Here is a 20,578-nt window from a genome sequence, read left to right as displayed (position 1 = left end):
CCCAGCCGCTCCGCGGCATGTGGGATCTTCCCGGACTGGGACACGAATCCGTGTCCCCTGCAACGGCAGGTGGACTCTCAACCACTGCGCCACCAGGGAAGCCCTAAAACTCACTCCCTTAAGCATTATCAGGCCCCAGGTGAGTAACTAGGTAGTGAGGAAGTCTGGAGGGAGGTGGAGGTGGAGGTGGAAGAGGACAAATCGGGTATTTGGGGGCTCAGAGCGGCAAGTCCTTAAGCAGTCAGGGGGAGACGACCCCTAACTGCCTGCATAGCTGAAGTGCCGTAATGTGCAAGCTTTCCTTTCCTCTAACGCTTCTGTCACCCTGGCAGGTGGCCCCAAGATCCACGGTGAACACACACAGTTTGAGGCTTGGAGAAGTTAGGTGGTGGCCTAAGGCCACATAGAAATGTGGGGATTTGCTCCCAGGGTGCCAGGGCCCCCATAGGCAACGCTGCAGGATGTGCGCGGCCTCCCAGCCTGGCCGTGTTGTGGGGAAAATGGGGGCAGAAGGCATCTGGCAGGGTTTGTTCTCCCAGTCTGCACCCAAAGGCAAGGGGCCAAGGCAAACAGGAAGTAGGGGCTGGCCATCCCTCTGGGGCTGGAGGCGGGAGAGAGGGACCACCCACTGAAAGGGCCTCAGTGGCTGGGAGGGTTGGAGCCATACAAAGCCTCCTTGTCTTCTTGTCTTGGTTCAGATAAGACCAATTCCAGGAAGCCTTCAGCTCCACGTGGGCCAGGCCACCCCCTTTCAGCACAGATGGAGCAGGGCTGCTAGCCCAGGGCCACACAAGTTACAGGCAGAGACAGTGAACCAGTGGAGTGTGGCTGGAGATGCCTCTGTAGGGGATGGAAGGTGTGGGGACCTAACGAGATGAGATTTAAGAAGGTTTTTGTTTTTTGTTTTTTTAAATCTACCCCCTTTCCGGCAAGCAGTCCCAAATTCTCCCAGGTAGGGGAAGATGTAGGAAGATAGGGAAATCTGCTGGGTACAGGGAGGAGTGAAGTGGGGATGGGGGTAGAGGCCTAACGTTAACAACTATAATATCAATAATTATAGTCACAAAGGCCAACATACATTGATGCTGACATTCATTGATTCCGACTTTGCGTCAGGTGCTGTTCCAAGCACCACCTGCTTGTTTCTCAGTTAATCTCGGCTGGTACTATATGAGCAGGGTTCTGTGGTTATCCCAGAGGTTGGCAAGAGCAGTTTCCCACCCAGTGTATTTTGAAGTGTGATGAATCCACGTTAAAGGTGGAGGAAAACAGCCTAACAGGGTCCACCTGCTCAGTTTTGAGATATTTTTGCATAGATTCACATGGCTCAGTGTCAGCTCAGTTCATTGTTAAAGCCATAGACATTTCCCAAGAATGTGTTCATTTATGACTCCGGGATCCTTGTGGGCTTGGGAGGGTAGGTAGTCAGTTGGCATTTCCCCTAGTTCTGTGAGAACCTTGTCTGCAATGTTCTCTAGGGAGATGATCTCATTTTGCTCCTTGAGACCGGAGTTGGGGTAAAATACAAACGGAGAACACTCCTTGTGTACTGGCCTGGGTTCCTGGACTCTTTAATCAATAGAAGTTGATGAGTGCAGACAAGAAATTCAGGCAAGGCTTTACTGGGACTTGTGCTGCAGCAGGAGGGAGTGACAACAAGTAACGGGTGTCCTTGCTCACCCCCTGAGGGAGGGCGAGCTGGTCCTTTAAATGTGGTTGATGCCAGGATCTTGGTTCCCTGTCCACCAGTGCCGAATAGAAATACTGAGACAGTTTGGAGGCAGTAGAAAAGAGTAGCTTTATTCTTTGGCCAGGCAAAAGGGAAACATAGTAGGCCAGCGCCTCAAGAACTGTGCCCCCTTCCCTGGGGAATAGGGAAAGGTTCTATAGCCCGGGGCTCCTGGTCTGGGGTAGGGGATAAGGCTCAAAGTAATTAAGGTCTTGCATTTCTTTTCTTCTGCAAATTCATGGCCAAAGCTGGCGTCAGGTGGCTCAGCAAGCGGGTCTGGTGTCCCTGAAGTTATCACCATGACCTTCTTTCTGAAATGAAGAGTGCTACAACGGAGGGTAGGGGGAGAAGAAATGCCAGGTACAAAGGGCGATTCACATGGAGTCAGAGAGCAATCGGCATTGTGAAGGACGAGTCTAGCTACAAGTGTTCGTTAGTAGTAACAGCTAAAGACTAACTAAGATTGCTTAACTCTTTCAGGCCTGTCTATGTTGTTTCCCCAGCCAGGTCATTGTTGCAAAGAGGGGGTAACAGTAACTCCTACCTCCTGGCAGAAAACGTGATTTTCCTTGCCTGCCTCTGAGGAGCTCTCCTCAGCTGGTCACTGTTGTTTCCGCACGTTATTTATCTGCAGGTTGGGAGTTCCTTGAGGGTAGAAAGGGTGTGAGCAATGCGCAGGCCTGCAGAGGCCCTCAGGTGGAGTTAAGGGTTTCCAGGTGTTACCAAGTACAAGCTCACACTGCTTGCAACAGGACAGCCCAATAAATTCGAGAGAGGAGTTGTTGGGGGCAAGGAATAGTGACTTTATTCAGAAAGCCAGCAGACCGCATGGACTAGTTTCCCAGAGAACCATCTTGCCCAGGTTTGGATGCTAGTTTCTTTTATGGAACAAAGGGGGGGAGGTGAGGATGTAAAGTAAAAAAAGGAGATATATTTCCTGGTTCTGGCCAGACTTCGGAGGGGGTGTGTTAATTTCTTCATGCCTGAAGCCATTCACAGGTGGGCTTGGTCAGGATGTTTCCAGTGAGCTTAAAGAAAAGTATATTAGCTTAACCCTCAGGCATGGGAGGCAGGGTTTTCAGAGATGGGCTATTATGTATACTTTAAGGTATAGCCCACATCCCTTTAGTGATTAACTTGTAGCAAAAGCGGTAGAATACAAAGGTTAAAAAAAAAGAAACAGATCCAATATGGAGTCAGATTTGTTGTTCCCTATTACACAGGGAGTCAGGAAAGTCAACTGCTGACCAAGTAAGAGCTGCTGCTGACTCTGCTTCCTGAAGTAAGTGCAGAGTTAAGGCCCCATGAAGGGGGCCTTTGAACATGAGTAGGGTTTTTCTAAGCAAGAGGTACTGTGTGCCATGGAGGTTAGTGGGGTGTGAGTGGTTTACAGGAGAGTGGGGAGCCATAAATCTGGGGGGATGTTTGGCCAGATTATTGAGAGCCTCGAATGCCACTCTCAGGAGAGTCAGCCTTTGTGCTGTAGGCAGAAGTGCTGGCAGGGTTTTTGGCTGAAGGATGACTCAATCATGCCAACCCTCTTCTTTTTTTAAAAAAACTTTTTGTTTTGAAATAAGTTTAGATTTACAAAAATAATACAGCGAGTTATTGAGTATTTTTCACCAGCTTCCCCACATATTAACATCTTAAGAACTGCAGTAGAATTATCAAAGTCAGGAAATTAACATTAATACAATGCTATTAAAGAAGCTACAGACTCTATTCATATGTTGCCAGTTGTCTCACTACTGTTCTTTTTCTGGCCCAGGATGCAATCCAGGATCCCGCATTGATGCAATTGTCATGTCTCTTTAGGCTCCTTTAATCTAGAACAGCTCCTGTCTTTTTTTGTCTCTCATAATTGGACAGTTTTAAGAGTCCAGGCTAGTGCGTTTTGTCTTTCATAACCTTGACACTTCTGAAGAATATTGTCCAATTATTTTGTAGAATGTCCCTCAACTTGAACTTTTTTCATGAAGAGTTTGAGTTTCTGCATTTTTGTTGAGAATCTCGTATGAGTGATGCTGTGTTCTTCCAGTGCACCACATCAGAAGACACTTATGATGCTGCTCTGTCTCATTATTGGTGATGTTAACTTTGAAAAGACGATGTGGTAAAGGTGATGTCTGCCAGGTTTTTCCATCGCAAAATTACTGCTTTCCCTTTTGTAACTAATGAGTATCTTGTGGGGAGGTCACTATTAGACCCATCCTCAGCCTGGTGGAGGCAGCCCTTCTCCCAGTCCTCTGGGCTGAGGATCATCTTTTCAGGCTCCAGTGGGCCTAAGATGACCTATCTCCTCAAATTTGTTTCTTCTGACGGCTCTACCTTTCCATGATGTAAGCCTCATTGACTGTTGTTGGGAATACAAATTTGTACAGCCTTTGTGGAGGGCCATTTGCCAATGTCTACAACAATTTTATATGTGTATACCCTTTGACTTTACAGTTTCACTTAGACAATGAAACACACAGATGACATATGGTGTACTAAGGAAATGAAACACACAGATGACATATGGTGTACTAAGGAAATGTTATAATAAATGAATTTCCCTTTTCTCCACATCCTTGCCAATGCTTATTATTTGTTCCTTTTTTTTTTTTTAATTTATTTTTGGCTGTGTTGGGTCTTAATTTCTGTGCGAGGGCTTTCTCTAGTTGTGGCAAGCGGGGGCCACTCTTCATCGCAGTGCGCAGGCCTCTCACTATCGCGGCCTCTCTTGTTGCGGAGCGCAGGCTCCAGACGCGCAGGCTCAGTAGTTGTGGCTCACGGGCCCAGCTGCTCCGCAGCATGTGGGATCCTCCCAGACCAGGGCTCGAACCCGTGTCCCCTGCATTAGCAGGCAGACTCTCAACCACTGTGCCACCAGGGAAGCCCCTGTTCCCTTTTTGACAATAGCCATTCTGACAGTGGGAGATGATATCTCATTGTGGTTTGATTTGCATTTCACTGATGATTAATGATGTTAAGCATCTTTTCATGTGTCTGTTGACCATCTCTATGTCTTCTTTGGAAAAATGTCTATCCAGATCTGCACATTTTAAAATCAGCTTGTTTGGTTTTTTGCTATTGAGTTGTATGAGTTCTTCATATATTTTGGATATTAACATTTACAAATATCTACTCTCAATTCGTAGGTGGCTTTTTCATTTTGTTCGTAGTTTCCTTCACTGTGCAAAAGCTTTTTAGTTTGATATAGTCCCATTTGTTTATTTTTGTTTCTTTTGCCTGAGACATATCCAAAAAAAAATTTACTAACATTTATGTCACAGAGCTTATTGCCTATGTTTTCTTCTAGAATCGAGTCTTACATTTAAGTCTGTGATCCGTATTGAATTTACTTTTGTGCATGGTGTGAGAGAGTAGTCTAGTTTGATTCTTTTGAATGTAGCTGTCCCATTTTCCCAACACCGTTTTTTAAAGAGGCTGTCTTTTCTCCATTGTATATTCTTGCCTCCTTCGACAGATTGTGTAGATTCATTTCTGGGCTCTCTATTCAGTTCCCTTGATCTGTGTGTTTGTTTTTGTCCCAGTACCATGCTGTTTTGATTACTGTAGCTTTGTAGTATAGTTTGAAATCAGGGCGCATAATATCTCCAGTTTTGTTCTCCTTTCTCAAGATTGTTTTGGCTATTCTGGGTCTTTGTGTTTCCATACGAATTTTAGAATTATTTGTTCTAGTTCTGTGAAAAATGCTCTTGATATTTTAATAAGGGTTGCATTGAATCTGTAGCCACTATGGAAAACCATATAGAGATTCCTCAAAAGATTAAAAATAGAATTGCCATATGATCCAGTAATTCCACTCCTGGGTAGTTATCTGAAGAAAACAAAAACATTAATTAGAATGGATACATGCACCCCTGTGTTTATTATAGCATTATTTACAGTAGCCAAGATACAGAAGCAACCTAAGTGTCCATTAATAGATGAATGGATAAAGAAGATATGATATATATGTATGTGTGTGTATAGACACACACACACACACAGTGGAATATTACTTAGCCATAAAAATAATGAAATCTTGCCATTTGTGACAACATGGATCCACCTAGAGGGTATTATGCTTAGTGAAAAGAGTCGGACAGAGAAAGACAAATACTGTATGATTTCACATGTATGTGGAATCTAAAAAACAAAACAAATGAACAAATACAGCAAAATAGAAGCAGAATTATAGATACAGAGAACAAAAAGGTGGTTTCCAGAGGGGATGGGGGTTGGAGGAGGAAAGAAATAGGAGAGAGATTAAAAGGTACAAACTTCCATTTGCAGAATAAATGAGTGGCAGATATTGATGCCAAAAGTCTTGGCTCTCTGGGCACCGATGCCAAAAAGAAATACGGAGACCGAGTTTTGGAGGAATGAGGAAAATGGCTTTAATCTTTGCCTGGCAAAAGGGGTAACAGCAGGCTAGCACCTCAAGAACTGTGCCCTTCCTTTTCTGGGAATAGAGAGAGGTTTCTATCCTGGGGCTCATGGTCTGCAGGTAGGTGATAAGGTTCAAAGCAATGAAGGACTTGCATTTTTTTCCTTCAGCAAATTCATGGCCAGAGCTGGTGTCAGGTGGCTCATCAGTGGGGTCTGGTGTCCCTGAAGTTATCGGCCAGTGACCTTCTTTCTGAAATGAAGAGTGCCACAAGGGAGTATAGGGGGAGAAGAAATGCCAGGTGCGAAGGGTGATTCATATGGAGTCAGAGAGTAATCTGCTTTGTGAAGGACAAGTCTAGCTACAAGTGTTTGTTAGTATAACAGCTAAAGAATAACGAGGATTGCTTAACTCTTTTAGGCCTGTTTATGCTATTTCCCCAGCCTGTTCATTGTTTCCTTATTTTACTTGTTTATCAGAAAAGAAATGTCTCATTTCTGTTTTTACTGCAACAATATGAAATGTACAGTGTGGGGAATATAGTCAATAATTATGTCATATCTTTGCATGGTGACAGATGACAACTAGACTTATCATGGTGTTCATTTTGAAATGTATAGAAATAGCAAGTCACTATGTTGAGTAACAGGAACTAATACAGTGTTGTAGGTCAGTTATAGTTCAAAAAACCCAATCACAGAAACTCATCAAAAAAGAGATCAGATGTGTGGTTACCAGACATGGGGGGTGGTTGGAGGGGGAATTGGATGAAGGCAGTCAAAATGTACAAATCCCAATTATAAGACAAATAAATACTAAGGATGTAATGTACAACATGATAAATATAATTAACACTGCTGTATGTTACATATTGTGTGAAAGTTGTTTGGAGAGTAAATCCTATGAGTTCTCATTAAGGAAAAAAATTTTTTCTCTATCCCTTTAATTTTGAATCTATATGAGATGATGGATGTTCTCTAAACTTATTGCAATAATCATTTCATGATATATGTAAGTCAAGTCATTATGCTGTACACCTTAAACTTATACAGTGCTATATGTCAATAAAACTGTAAGTAAATAAATATTTACTGTAAGTAAATAAATTAATTAATTAAATGAATGAGTTCTATCTATGTACACCAGCATGGAATTACCTCCAAGATTTACTGTTGAATAAAGAAAGCAAGTTGCAGAAAAATGTGTGTAATACAATCTCATCATGAACAAAAGAATGTCTGTGAGTCTGTGTGCATGTATATTATACACTATTTTATTTATATATATATGTTTTATATGTATATAGCTGAAATCTAGAAGAATGCACATTCAGCTGCTAATGGTGTAATCACTGCTATGCACAGGGATTAGGATGAGAGTGAGGGTACTAATGTAACTGGGAACTTTATGTTAGACATTCTCATTGTTGAATGATTTGATGTTTCACAACAAGCACAGGATACATTTGTAATAGCAGTAACAACTCCTGTTGCAGCCACATTCATCTTTGTCCAGAAGAGGAAACTGACTGTCCAGAGAAAGGGCCTTGCCCAAGTCCAGCCAGGAGGTTAGCAGCCAGGAGGTTAGCAGGGCAGCAGGAAGCAGACGAGAGAGCGAGACTGGGAGGGACCAGAGGTGAGCAAACAAGGCCCAGCTGGGGAGACTGTAGAAAACGTGCTGAGTGTTAAGGGAGAAGAGGGGCTGGGCCCTGCCTCCCCAAACTCTTGAGAGCTCCCTCATCCCTGAGAAAGTGGAGAACAGAGTTTTGAGACCCAGCATAGGACACAGTCCCTGAATGTGAAGGACCTGGTGGAGGTGGCCACGATGCAGATTGAGGAAATGATGCCGAGGACAATCTAACTGCCTCTGAGTGAGATAGGGAGTGGGTACCAGAGATCAGGATGGAGCAGCCCGGGACCCACTATTTCCACCTTCATCGCCCCCATTTTACAAATGGGATTGAGAACAGATAGGAAACCTGCCCAAGGTCACACTGGACTCCAAAGGCTGCTCTTCACTGCAGACGTGCCTCAGGCTATGGAAGTGCATCTTGCTAAGGGTCGATCCCCAAACTAGCGTGTGACCTACACTTACCTAGGCCTTGAACATCCTTAAAAAAAAACCCCACTCTTAAATTGAGAATTTTGCAACCAAAATTTGAACACCACTGAACTTGACTAAGAAGGAACAAAAACAAAATAGAACAGAAAAGAAAAAAGAAGAAGGAAGGAAGGAAAAGAGGAAAGAAGGTATATGCAAATATCTTAGCTGTGGAACAATTCTGCTTTAACTCAGTTTCCTAGGACTAAGAGATATAGATGAGTGCAGAATTCTAAACTGTTCCAACCAGTCTGCAGATTTTATTCCTTTGTAAATCTAAAATATAATGAATATTTTGTATGGTGTTGTAAAGCTTAAATGGGGGGGAAGTAAGGTTGCACATTTCTGACTGAGGTATAAATTTAGTTTGTAAACTAAATGTTCAAATGCTTGCTGTCTCCTCAGGGTTGCCACTTGAGCCTGAATTTCCAATCTGCCCAGATAAAGAAGAGAGGATTTGGGAGGGAATTCTGCTGGAGTGATGGCTCGGAAAAAGGTTAGTAGTTGGGATATGTACTTTTGGGTCAATGTTAGTGAAGTAATTTGCCTAAAAGGGGCAGAAATGCCGATTCAGGATCAATAAGAGGTAAATTTGGTTGTGTGGGGCAAGGTTAGATTAGAATTTTCAAAAGAGCCAGAGAATTTAACTTTTTTTTGTTTTTGTAAATTAATTTTTATTGGAGTATTGTTGCTTTACACTGCTGTGTTAGTTTCTGCTGTACAGCAAAGTGAATCAGCTGTACATATACATATATCCCCTCTTTTTTGGATTTCTTTCCCACTCAGGTCACCACAGAGCACTGAGTAGAGTTCCCTGTGCTATACAGTCGGTTTTCATTAGTTATCTATTTTATACATAGTCGTGTATATATGTCTATCCCAATCTCACAATTCATCCCACCCACCGCTTCCCCCTTGGTATCCATACATTTGTTCTCTACGTCTGTGTCTCTATTTCTGCTTTGCAAATAAGATCATCTGTACCATTTTTCTAGATTCCACACTTACGCATTAATATACGATATTGGTTTTCTCTGACTTGCCTTACTCTGTATGACAGTCTCTAGGTCCATCCACATCTCTGCAAATGACACAATTTCGTTCCTTTCTGTGGCTGAGTAATATCCCATTGTATATATGTACCACATATTCTTTATCCATTCCTCTGTTGATGGACATTTAGGTTGCTTCCATGTCCCGGCTATTGTAAATAGTGCTGCAGTGAACACTGGGGTGCATGTATCTTTTTGAATTTAATTTTCAATAATTGCTACTCTTGTGAATCTCTAATTTGTTGTGCCTGATCTGTAGGCCTTCATCAGAAAAAAAATGTGTATATATCAGATCTCAAAACTGAGGGACATATGAGAGCAACCACGGTCATAGGGGTTAACTTGCCAACTAAGGAATGTTGCTTGCCATCCAGTTCTACAGGAATCAAGATACTAGCCACTGCAGTTACTGACGTATAGCAACACTCTGGAAAGAATTCAGGGTGAAGCTCAGGAATGAGGCACTCTGTGCTCTGGGAAAACTGCGAGAACAGGCCCTCAGATAGTTACATATTTTCGGGAGAAATTTTTATGGACCCAAATTCTTGCACTGTCCCATGCTTAGAAAAGTACTAAAATCATTAACTGAGATATCTGATCCTTGTGACTGGTAGCAACCTTCTACAGAGATGTGTGCTTGATTGTACATATCCCTTCTCCAAAATCACATACCTCTTCCTCCTGGACTCTAGTCCTCAGTAAGACAGTAAATAAACTCAACTCACAGCTCTTATGTTGTGTGTGTGTGAGTGTGCGTGTGTGTGTGTGTGAGTGTGTGTGTGTGTGTGAGTGTGTGTGAGTGTTTCAGTTAACAAGCTAAAAACCAGAATGACATTGAGAACTGGCCTGAAGTTAAGGCTCAAGGTAGCTGTTTCCCAGCTCTGCTGCTTATTTGCTGTGTGTGCTTGGGTAGTCAGCTCACACTTTCTGGGCATTCGTTTCCTCTTCTGCAAAATGAAGTGGCGGGTGTAAGGAGCCCAGAGGAGCTGAGGTTCTCAGCAACGATGGCAGCTCCTTTCTGCTCATGTCACAAGCCTTAGGAAAGCAGCCTTGTTGGCAAGCTGGCTGTCTGCATTCCATACTCAATTGCCCACCTTGGAGGAAGATGAAGTTGGAGGCAGTCACGTTGCCTTGTACTCAGAGCCCAGGCTGGCAGAAGGTATGCCTATCCTGGCTGCAGCAGGTGCTAAAGGCAGAACTGGGCAGTGGTTAAGACTTGGGGGAGTCAGAGAAACCTGGTCTCCAATCTCAGCTCTACCCCTTTCTAGACATGAGATCTCTGGTAACTTGCTGTCTCTGATCTGAGTGTCCTCTGTAAAATGGGGGTGTTAATAGTACCCATGCCTCTTGGGCTTGTTGAGAGAATCAGATGAGATGTGTATAAATGCCTAGAACAGTGCTGGGCACATATATATTCAATCAATGTTAACTATTATTATTTTTGTTGTTTTTATTACTCAAAATCAAATCTTAACTTCCTACCTAATATAGGAATTCTTTCTATGGCATATGAGACAAGTGGCTATTCTCACTCTTCTTGAATACTTCCAGTGACAGGAAGCTCACTACTTCTCCCAGTAAATTGTTTCACGAGTGGATAGTGCTTTTGGAATTATATGGAATTTTAAAGCTGGTACCTTATATAAATCTCAGGTTTAACTGCCTCATGAGGAAACCCAAGTTCAAGAGGTATCAATAAAAGATTTGCTCAAGGCTGCATGGCTAATTAGGTGGCAGCTGCTCCCTTCATCTGCCTTCCAATCTTTTAAATAGATTTATTTATATTTTTATTTATTTTGGCTGTGCCGGTAGCTGCGGCACACGGGATCCCCATTGCGGCATGTGGAATACTTAGTTGTGGCATGTGAACTCTTAGTTGCAGCATGCCTGTGGGATCTAGTTCCCCGACCAGGGATCGAACCTAGGCCCCCCTCCCCCACCCCGCCCTGCACTGGGAGCGCGGAGTCTTACCCACTGGACCACCAGGCAAGTCCCCTGCTTTCCAATCTCATTCACTAAGTCCATTTTCCTCAGTGCATCTGAGAGCTTTGATACTGCATCCACAAATGCCCCCCACTCTCCCCAAAGAACAATTCCTGGAGGGCCCAGGCTGTCTGTTGCTGGGTCTCTTTGGATCCCAGATAATGTTGAAGGTTCGTTGACTCACTCATGGTTGCTGGGATAAAAACCTCTATTTTAGAACTTCCAAATGATGAAGGCTGAGTTCTCCTTGCTGCATTTTCCAAGACAGTCCCCTCCCCGCACCCCAATGTCACTGGGATGATTCAGCTCCGCCCCATTCCTCAGCACAGCCCTTTGGTTGCCCAGCCCTCCCTAGCCCCACTGGCCTCTTAATCTCCACCCTGATGCTGTTTGAATACGCCTGGTCTCACAGGCCCTAAAGGCCAACGCCCATTTCCCTACCTGCTCTACCTAGTCTGGATGTATCGTCACACCAGAAGTGGTACCCCTGGGGACAGTTATAGCTGTCCTGAATGGAGCTATCTTCCCCACAGTGATTCCAGAAAAATAGCATGTGTACCTGATCAGGAGAGGGGCCTGGCCACCCCCACCCCCAGAAGCCCTCAGTGCCACTGACCTGACGTTGGATGATGCCTCATAGCATCAACAGCATCAGCCCTCCTACCCAGCTCACTCGCTCTGCGCTCCTGATCTGGCCTCTTCCCCCCCACCTCTTGAATTAATCAGGAAGCATCACTGTGATCTTTAAAGGCCAAGCTCCAGTGGTTTCAGAGGAGGCCTCTCTAACCAGTCCCTGGTTAGACTCATGTTCAGATGGAAACATCTTTTCCTTCCAGATGCCATTTCAAAGGGATATTTGAATGGATTGCTTACTTGAAGTAGAATCCAAATGATTTCTACACAAGGATTTAGATGGTGGAGTCCACTTTAAATATGTATTTCACAGAGCAAAAATATTTCACTGTGAATATATGGATGCCAGAGAGAGATTTTATGCTATGGTTGCATCTGTAATTTATAACCAATAGGCAACAAACACACATGTAACAAACATATGTTTGGGAGTCACAGCTCTCTCTTGACTCTTGGTTCTACCCCTCACTAGCTCTGATTGTTAACAAGCTACTTAATTTCATTAGGCCTCAGTTTTCTAATTAGGAAAATGGGATGCCAGGGCATACCTCCTAGGGGTTAAAGTGAGGATTAAATGAAAAAATGCAAACAAGGCTCTAAGCATAATGCCTGGCCACCCGCTGACTGTTCAATTAATGTTACTCTTATTATTAACATAGAAGCAACATTCTGTGGGATTCCTGCAGATTCAAAGGATATAATGGGTTTACATAAGGAATGCTTGTCTCTGGCCTACAGTGTGTTTTGCAACAGCCATTACAGGATGCCAGGACAATACTAAATAAGTTTCACAATTGAAATTTCATAATATATTTATTTTCAGTTTCCTAGGAAATATTCTGTAATACCCAGAACATAAGCCCAGCAAATACTTTTGCTATGCAGACATTAAAGCTTCATAAATGCTATAAATAACCTTTTCGGTGTACATGTGCAACGTATTACTGCTGCACCTTTAACCAATGGCAAGAACATCCCTAGGTCTGCAGAATGTTTACAATATTTGTACATTGCTATGGATACAGTATCAAAGGCAGGCGCCAGTAACATGAACAGGATGTAGGGGTTTAGGGCCGCTAACAATAATGATGGAAACTACTCTCACTCTTAATGCATCTTTCTTGGATAATATTTGTGAAATATTTGGGAGGTGGGAGCCATGCTGTTGAGAACATTACTTTGGATGTTTCATCCAATATGCTGACAGGCAGCTTGGTGAAATAGCAAGGAGTCAGAGACCCAGGTCTGACAGCAAATTGATTGTGTGACATTGGTGGTTACCATTCTTTGTAGGCGCACAATTTCTCCCAGTGTAAAATGATGGTGGGGGGTGTCTATCTGAAGATTTCTGTAGTCCGTTCCAGCATTCTGATTACGGGTTGACCACAGACATCATTTGGTCTCATATCCTGTGTAGTTAAATGCAATTCTGGCTAAGTTGAACAAAGTTAAGACAGATTTTTGGAGGCATCCAAGATGAGCTATACTAGTTGGCCAGCCTGGACTTTCTTTTTCTATTGCTTCCTGTCTTGTTCAAAAGCCTTGTAAGTTCCAGTTGGCTCTCACACTGTCTTAGAGATGATTTTTTTCCCCTCCAAGGGAGCAACAGGGAATGTGGGCAACTCAGCTCTTTTTTTGCAAATTGTCAAAAATTAACTGGAAATCAGATTAACTTACCAAACTCACACTGTCCTAGGAGTCCTTCTCAAGATGCCGAAGTTTAGTAGCAATTGACATATGGCAACATATATATTACTATTCATTTAAATCAGAAATACTTGCTCACAAAACAGCAGTGTACATTTTCCAAGAACAGGCACAGCAAACACCTTGGAATTGTTGCCTGGAAGTGGGGGCATCAGGGAGATGGAGATAAAAGGAAATAAACAAAACGAGAAGGGAGTAGACACTGGGACTCAAAGACGTGAGATTTATCTAGGGTAATATAGCTGGTAAGTATTGGGTAACAGTTTGAACATAGTTGTCACTCAAAAGCCAAGGGTGCAACACATATATATGGTATCTAAAAAAATATGGTTCTCATGAACCTAGGGGCAAGACAGGAATACAGATGCAGACATAGAGAATGGACTTGAGGACACTGGGAAGGGGAAGGGGAAGGTGGGATGAAGTGAGAGAGTAGCATGGACATATATACACTACCAAATGTAAAATAGATAGCTAGTGGGAAGCAGCCACATAGCACAGGGAGATCAGCTCAGTGCTTTGTGACCACCTAGAGGGGTGGGATAGGGAGGGTGGGAGGGAGGCTCAAGAGGGAGGGGATATGGGGATATATGTATACATATAGCGGATTCACTTTGTTACACAGCAGAAACTAACACAACATTGTAAAGCAAGTATACTCCAATAAAGATGTTAAAAAAAAAAAAAGCCTAGGGTGCTATTCCATTACACCCTGCTGCCTTTTGCTCTTAAGTGGAAACACCCATTACAATAAAAGATTGAAATGTGACTTGTTATTTATCAATTCTCTCAGAGGGTTGCTGTGTTGTTACTTTTCCCTTAGAAAGTAGAATACCTGCAAGATTCCCTCTTAGGGAGCTTTTTCTTTATCAGATCTTATCTTTTTGAGGTGATTTCATTTCCTAGTAGCAGGAAAGATAAGGTTAATTCATCTCGGGTTTTCTGAGGTTGTATCAAGGTGAAAAATTCTAGTTCACTGAGATTTTAGAGGACTCTAGAGGGTTAGAAAGTAGAAAGTTCCTCAAACTTTGGTTCTTTTTTTTTTTTTAGATGTTGGGGGTACGAGTTTATTAATTAATTTATTTATTTTTGCTGTGTTGGGTCTTCGTTTCTGTGCGAGGGCTTTCTCTAGTTGTGGCAAGTGGGGGCCACTCTTCATTGCGGTGCGCGGGCCTCTCACTATCGCGTCCTCTCTTGTTGTGGAGCACAGGCTCCAGACGCGCAGGCTCAGTACTTGTGGCTCACGGGCCTAGTTGCTCCGCGGCATGTGGGATCCCTCCAGACCAGGGCTCGAACCCGTGTCCCCTGCATTAGCAGGCAGATTCTCAACCACTACGCCACCAGGGAAGCCCTAAAGTTTGGTTCTTTTTTAAAAAATTTATGTATGGTTGACTTACAATATTCTATTAGTTTCAGGTGTAGAACATACTCATTCAATATTTTTATAGAGTGCACTCCATACAAAGTTATTATGAAATATCGACTAATTCCCTGTGTTGTACATTACAACCTTGTTAACATTTATTTTATACCTAGAAGTTTGTACCTCTTGATCCTTTTCATCTATTTTGCCCCTCCTCCCAACCGGCTCCCTGTGGTAGCCACTAGTTTGCTGATTATGCTGAGCAATGTCAGCAACTGCAGCTCCCAGTCAGCCAGGAGATAACAAGGGTAAACAACTGATACACTTACAACCATTCCATATCCACACAATCATTCCGTACAGTATTCATCAAATTACATCACATATTTAATACTTTATTATAAAATAGGCTTTGTACTAGATGATTTTGCCCAACTGTAGGCTAATGTAAGTGTTCTGAGCATGTTTAAGGTAGGCTAGGCTAAGACATGACGCTTGGTAGGTTAGTTGTATTAAATGCATTTTCTTTTCTTTTTTAAAAATTTATTTATTTTTGGCTGCACTGGGTCTTCGTTGCTGCGTGCGGGCTTTCTATAGTTGTGGTGAGTGGGGGCTACTCTTCGTTGCAGTGCGTGGGCTTCTCATTGTGATGGCTTCTCTTGTTGTGGAGCACGGGCTCTAGGTGCACGGGCTTCGGTAGCTGTGGCATGTGGGCTCTAGAGCGCAGGCTCAGTAGTTGTGATGCACGGGCTTAGTTGCTCCGTGGCATGTGGGATCTTTCCAGAACAGGGCTTGAACCTGTGTCCCCTGCATTGGCAGACGGATTCTTAACCACTGCGCCACCAGGGAAGCCCCTAAATGCATTTTCGATTTACAGTTCAATGTACAGTGGGTTTATTGCGACATAACTGAAGAAGCTCTATATTTCAACTTACTCTCATGCCCAGTTCACTTATCCTTCTGCCCTCCCTCCCAAACACACATACACATATACCCATCATGGAAATTGGCTAGAATGTATATAATTTAAATTTGGGCTTGTTTATATCCTTTTATTTTTCTTTGATGCCTCTCCTCCCTCCCTACCCTATATCTCTGCAGCATTGCCTGACTTTTTTCCCTTTTATTATTTAAGGACTTTTTCCAAAAGTGTTTTCAATGTGGGTCTTTTTGTGTGGCAAACATTCTGAGCCCTTGAAGGCAGGGAATCTTTTTCCCATCACTTTCTCCTGTTTGAATGATAATTTGGCTGAATATAAAATTCTACATTCAAAGTAATTTTTCCCCAGTACTTTTAAGCTATTTTTCACTGTCTTCTAGCATCCAGTGTAGCTGTTTGATGTCTGTTCCTTGTCATTCCTTTGGAGGTGATCGTTCTTTCTCTCTGGAAACTTAGAATTTTCTCTTTGTCTTGATTATTCTCAAATTTTATTGTTATGCCTAGGGATTGGTACGCCTTATCTCTTTTGTTTGGCCCTTTATAAGTCATTTCAAATAAGGTCATTTGGGGGAAATTACTCTCCATTATTTCTTCAAATATTTCTTCCACTCCATTTTATTTTTCTCTCCAACTGGAACTAATACCCCTAGGCGTTGGCATTTCTATGTTTATCATCCACATTTCCAGGCTTTTCTTTTGTATTTTATGTTTTGTATTTTCCTGTGAGACATCCACAAGCTTGAGTCTACAAATTCTTTCTTCGACTACATCCATTCTATTTCACTTGTTCTGTTTTCATTTAATAGGTTCTTTATTTCAACTATTTTATTTTTCATGCCTAATATTTTCACCTAGTTCTTTTTTGTGTGTGATTTCTTATTTGTATATCATATTGCTAACATATTCTCTTATTAACTCCTTATGTCCTACTTAAAGAGGATTTTTAGATTCCGGGTCCCTATGTTCCAACACTTCTGTTTCAGATGACAGGTGTGGCTCAGCTTATGCTTGTCATTCTCTGCTGTCCAGTGCTTTGGGCCTGTGATCTTGTTTTCCCTTGGGGCATCAACCAGCAGGTCTGATAATGCATTGGGGGAGGGCTAAGGCCAGGCCCTAGTCTACACTGAAATCAGTGATTTAAAGATGAGAACTCAGGAACCACAGAACCCTTAAAGAGTCCCTGTTTGATACCATTCCATTGGTCACTCTTTTGCCTGAGGTTTTCACTTTAGAACCTTGAGGAAGAAATAACAATGTAGTCCACAATCCTTGTGATTTGATTGGGAGTATAGGGGAGTGATTGCCTGAGGGCTGTCAGCCTGTTTTCATGAACTCTCCCCCATCACCCAGTGGGGCTTTGTGTTGCTAATATCAGGAGAAGCTGCCATGGACCCTGCTACTGCCCACTTCTGTGCTGAAGGGTCAGGCCCATAACTGTCTGCTCAATTTGAGGGAGAGACAAGAACAGCAGATGAAAAGTTCTCCACCAATCTAGTTCTCCCTGCTGCCCAAGGCTCCCCTTTCTCCACCTCTACACCAATTCTAGTCTTCTGTCCAGGATGGTGGGCAGGAACATTCCCTACATTTTCCCTTTGGTTTTAGGAATTCATACTTCTCTCATGTGTTTACTGTTTCTTCAAGTTTGATCTTGGGAGAAGGAGTCAGTGGCCTGAGCTGGTCAGCCATTTGGGCAGGGATCTCCCCTCAGTGTCCTCAACTTTAAATTGTTACCTCAAAGAGTTGTGGATGTTAGGTATTTCATATCGGTGTCTAGAATAAAAATAAATATTTGAAAAATATTGAGTTCTTTTTTACTTTCAAAAGACCTCAATCCCAAACTTTTATTCTCAAGGAGGGAGGAGTATGCAGATATGCCAACTGGCTAATTTCATCAGCTTTTTAAAAATTCTTTTTTAAAAATCGAAGTATACTTGATTTACAATACATATTAGTTTCAGGTGTACAACATAATGATTCAAAATTTTTATAGATTATACTCCATTTGAAGTTATTATAAGGTACTGGCTATATTTCTTGTGCTGTACAATATACCCTTGTAGCTTATCTATTTTATATAGTAGTTTATACCTTTTAGTTCCCCATCCCATCTTGTCCCTCCCCCTTTCCCTCTCCCCACCGGTGATCACTAGTTTGTCCTCTGTATCTGTGAGTCTGTTTCTGTTTTGTTGTATTCATAGCGTTTTTAGCCCCACAGCAGTGCTTTTTGCCGATTGTCAGGACTCCAAGGATTGTTTACACTGAGTGCTGAGCTCCCAGTGAGGGTGTTTAGCTGTGCTTCTTATTGACACAAACATGTTGTCATGTCTAGAAATCAACCCCAAGCCTCACGAAATCAGGGTCAAACCATTTGGGTTCTTATTCTAAATTTTCTCTAAAAATCTTACTACTCAAAGTGGTCTGAAGATCACCAGCGAGCTTGCTGGACATGCAGAATCTTGGACCCGCTCCACACTCACTGAATCAGAGCCTGAATTTTCACAAGATCTCACAGAATCCATCTGCACCGTCAAGTTTGAGAAATTCAGGATACATCATCACCCATGACCAACCTTCCAGTAAAAACTATACTCTTGATGAATGTTACAGTTTACAAAGTTGGTTTACATAGATGATTTCATTTAAATTTACTATTTTATCTTCATCCCAGCCACAATGTAACATTATTCTTATTCTTTTTAATGATGAAATTGAGGTCCAGGAAGGTGACAGACTTGCCTAAAATCCTGTGTCTGGAGCCAGGTAAATCCCAACTTCAGTCTCGGTGGATAGTAGAATACTTTTTGATTATTAATAGCGTGCTGAAGGTAGCATTAGTATGCATGGTGATTTTAGGTATCGATGTAAAGTATGCTTTATTCTCATATGTATTAGAGAAAAATATAATGAACAAACTAACCAGGTGTGGCATTTCATAGTTATTATTGCTTAAGGAGATTTGTGTTCTGAGGGTGGTCCTTCCATGTCCGAGGTTCAGGGAACATTTCTCTATATTATAGATGTCACTCCTCTCTTTTATTTACAGCAATGTCAAGATTCCAATTTTAGTGACAATTTATATTGAGTAATTTTTTATTTACTACAAACATCCAGTGCAATGTGTTGGTACAGGAAAAAGTAAAAGTTCTTTCATGAATATTTCCCTGAACAGTATTAGTACACCAAAGGTATTTTCCACAATCCAACTTTATGCCTTACTATAAACAGCAATGGAACAATTAGTATACTCAATCCTATTCAGAAAGCTTAAGAGCCATCTTTTTTTTTTAATAATTTTATTTTATTTTATTTTTTATTTATTTATTTTTGGCTGCGTTGGGTCTTTCTTGCTGCGCATGGCCTTTCTCTAGTTGCGGCGAGCGGGGGCTACTCTTTGTTGCAGTGTGCGGGCTTCTCACTGCAGTGGCTTCTCTTGTTGCGGAAGACAGACTCTAGGTGCACGGGCTTCAGTAGTTCTGGCACGTGGGCTTCAGTAGTTGTGGTTCACCGGCTCTAGAGCACAGGCTCAGTAGTTGTGGCGCATGGGCTTAGTTGCTCCGTGGCATGTGGGATCTTCCCAGACCAGGGCCTGAACCCGTGTCCCCTGCATTGGCAGGAGGATTCTTAACCACTGTGCCACCAGGGAAGTCCCTTAAGAGCCATCTTAAAATGTTTGTGGATAGAATTGCAAATACAGTATTTTGGATAGGATTTTCAAGTGTCCACCATGGAATCAGACTATAGATCTTCATAAAGAGAAATGTGAAATGATAAGTACACACTCTCATTGTCCAACGTTGAGAAAAAAGGAACCATAATTTTCAATTCGATGTGGACAAGGAGCCTTGCAGAGAGAAGGGTCTCATAGACTTACAAACATATTACTCAGGCGCCCTAGATTCTTTTTTGTCTGTGCTGATAAGAAGGAAAGGAAAAATGATATTTACAACCCAGGCTGCTCAACTAAGAGATTTAGTTAACAAGGTTCCAGCAAGGGCCCTGAGCAACAATAACAATGTGATTGCATTCCATGCTCTAACCTTAAAGGCAGGTTCTCCAACGTTTCTTTGGCGTTTTCAGGCCCTCCATGTAAATACATACAGGCTCCCAGATGGCAAGTTGTTTTGCTAAAGAACCTCTTTACACATCTAGAGTATAGCCTCTTAAACTCTAGACTTGTTTTAAAACCATGGCTTATAAAACGTTTGGAGTTGGATTGCAATGGACTCATAAACATGTTGAATGTAGGAAATAGTGTTAGTTTATAAATCTGGCCTGTTTTTAGGTTGTGAGGTCATAGTTTTCTGTTTTTGTTCCCGCCATTGGGGCTTGCTTTTTTGTCCTTCCAAACTATACTTGCCCTTGATATATTTGGGGTTTTAGTCTGTTTGCCCTCCATGGTTGTTTCCAACAAGATGCCTCTGGCCTTTTCTCATCCAAACTCAACACAGATGTTTCCCCTGTATCACCACTGTGACTGCAACACAAAGCTGTCTCTTTTTGGTTTTTGCTTTAGACTTACTTCTAGGCTCCTGGACTGCGGGGGAGGAAGAGGCAGAACATGAGATCCAGTTAGTCTGGCCTCTGTGTGTTACCTCACCTCCATGGGATGCAGCTTATGGGCCTATAAAATGAATGACCTGCACTGTTTGCTAAGATCTTTTTTTGCTCTAGGCCATGATAATACCCCAAATGAGAT

At 42.4% G+C, this 20,578-nt stretch overlaps 1 long non-coding RNA gene across 1 annotated transcript; it reads left to right on the top strand.

Annotated features, from left to right (window-relative positions):
• The first annotated feature begins 13 nt into the window (after positions 1 to 13).
• Positions 14 to 19,228, top strand: LOC113632532 (uncharacterized). Its single transcript, XR_003437846.1, has 3 exons — positions 14 to 139; positions 8,610 to 8,700; positions 18,297 to 19,228. It is a non-coding gene; the product is annotated as an uncharacterized LOC113632532 (long non-coding RNA).
• Positions 19,229 to 20,578: the final 1,350 nt, after the last annotated feature.

The sequence above is a fragment of the Aethalodelphis obliquidens genome, unplaced genomic scaffold (genome assembly GCF_003676395.1).
Source record: "Aethalodelphis obliquidens isolate GAN/ISIS:26980383/991018 unplaced genomic scaffold, ASM367639v1 scaffold37, whole genome shotgun sequence".
NCBI lineage: Eukaryota > Metazoa > Chordata > Mammalia > Artiodactyla > Delphinidae > Aethalodelphis > Aethalodelphis obliquidens.
Note: the sequence above shows the minus strand (reverse complement) of the source record. Positions and strands in the feature narration are given on the sequence as shown.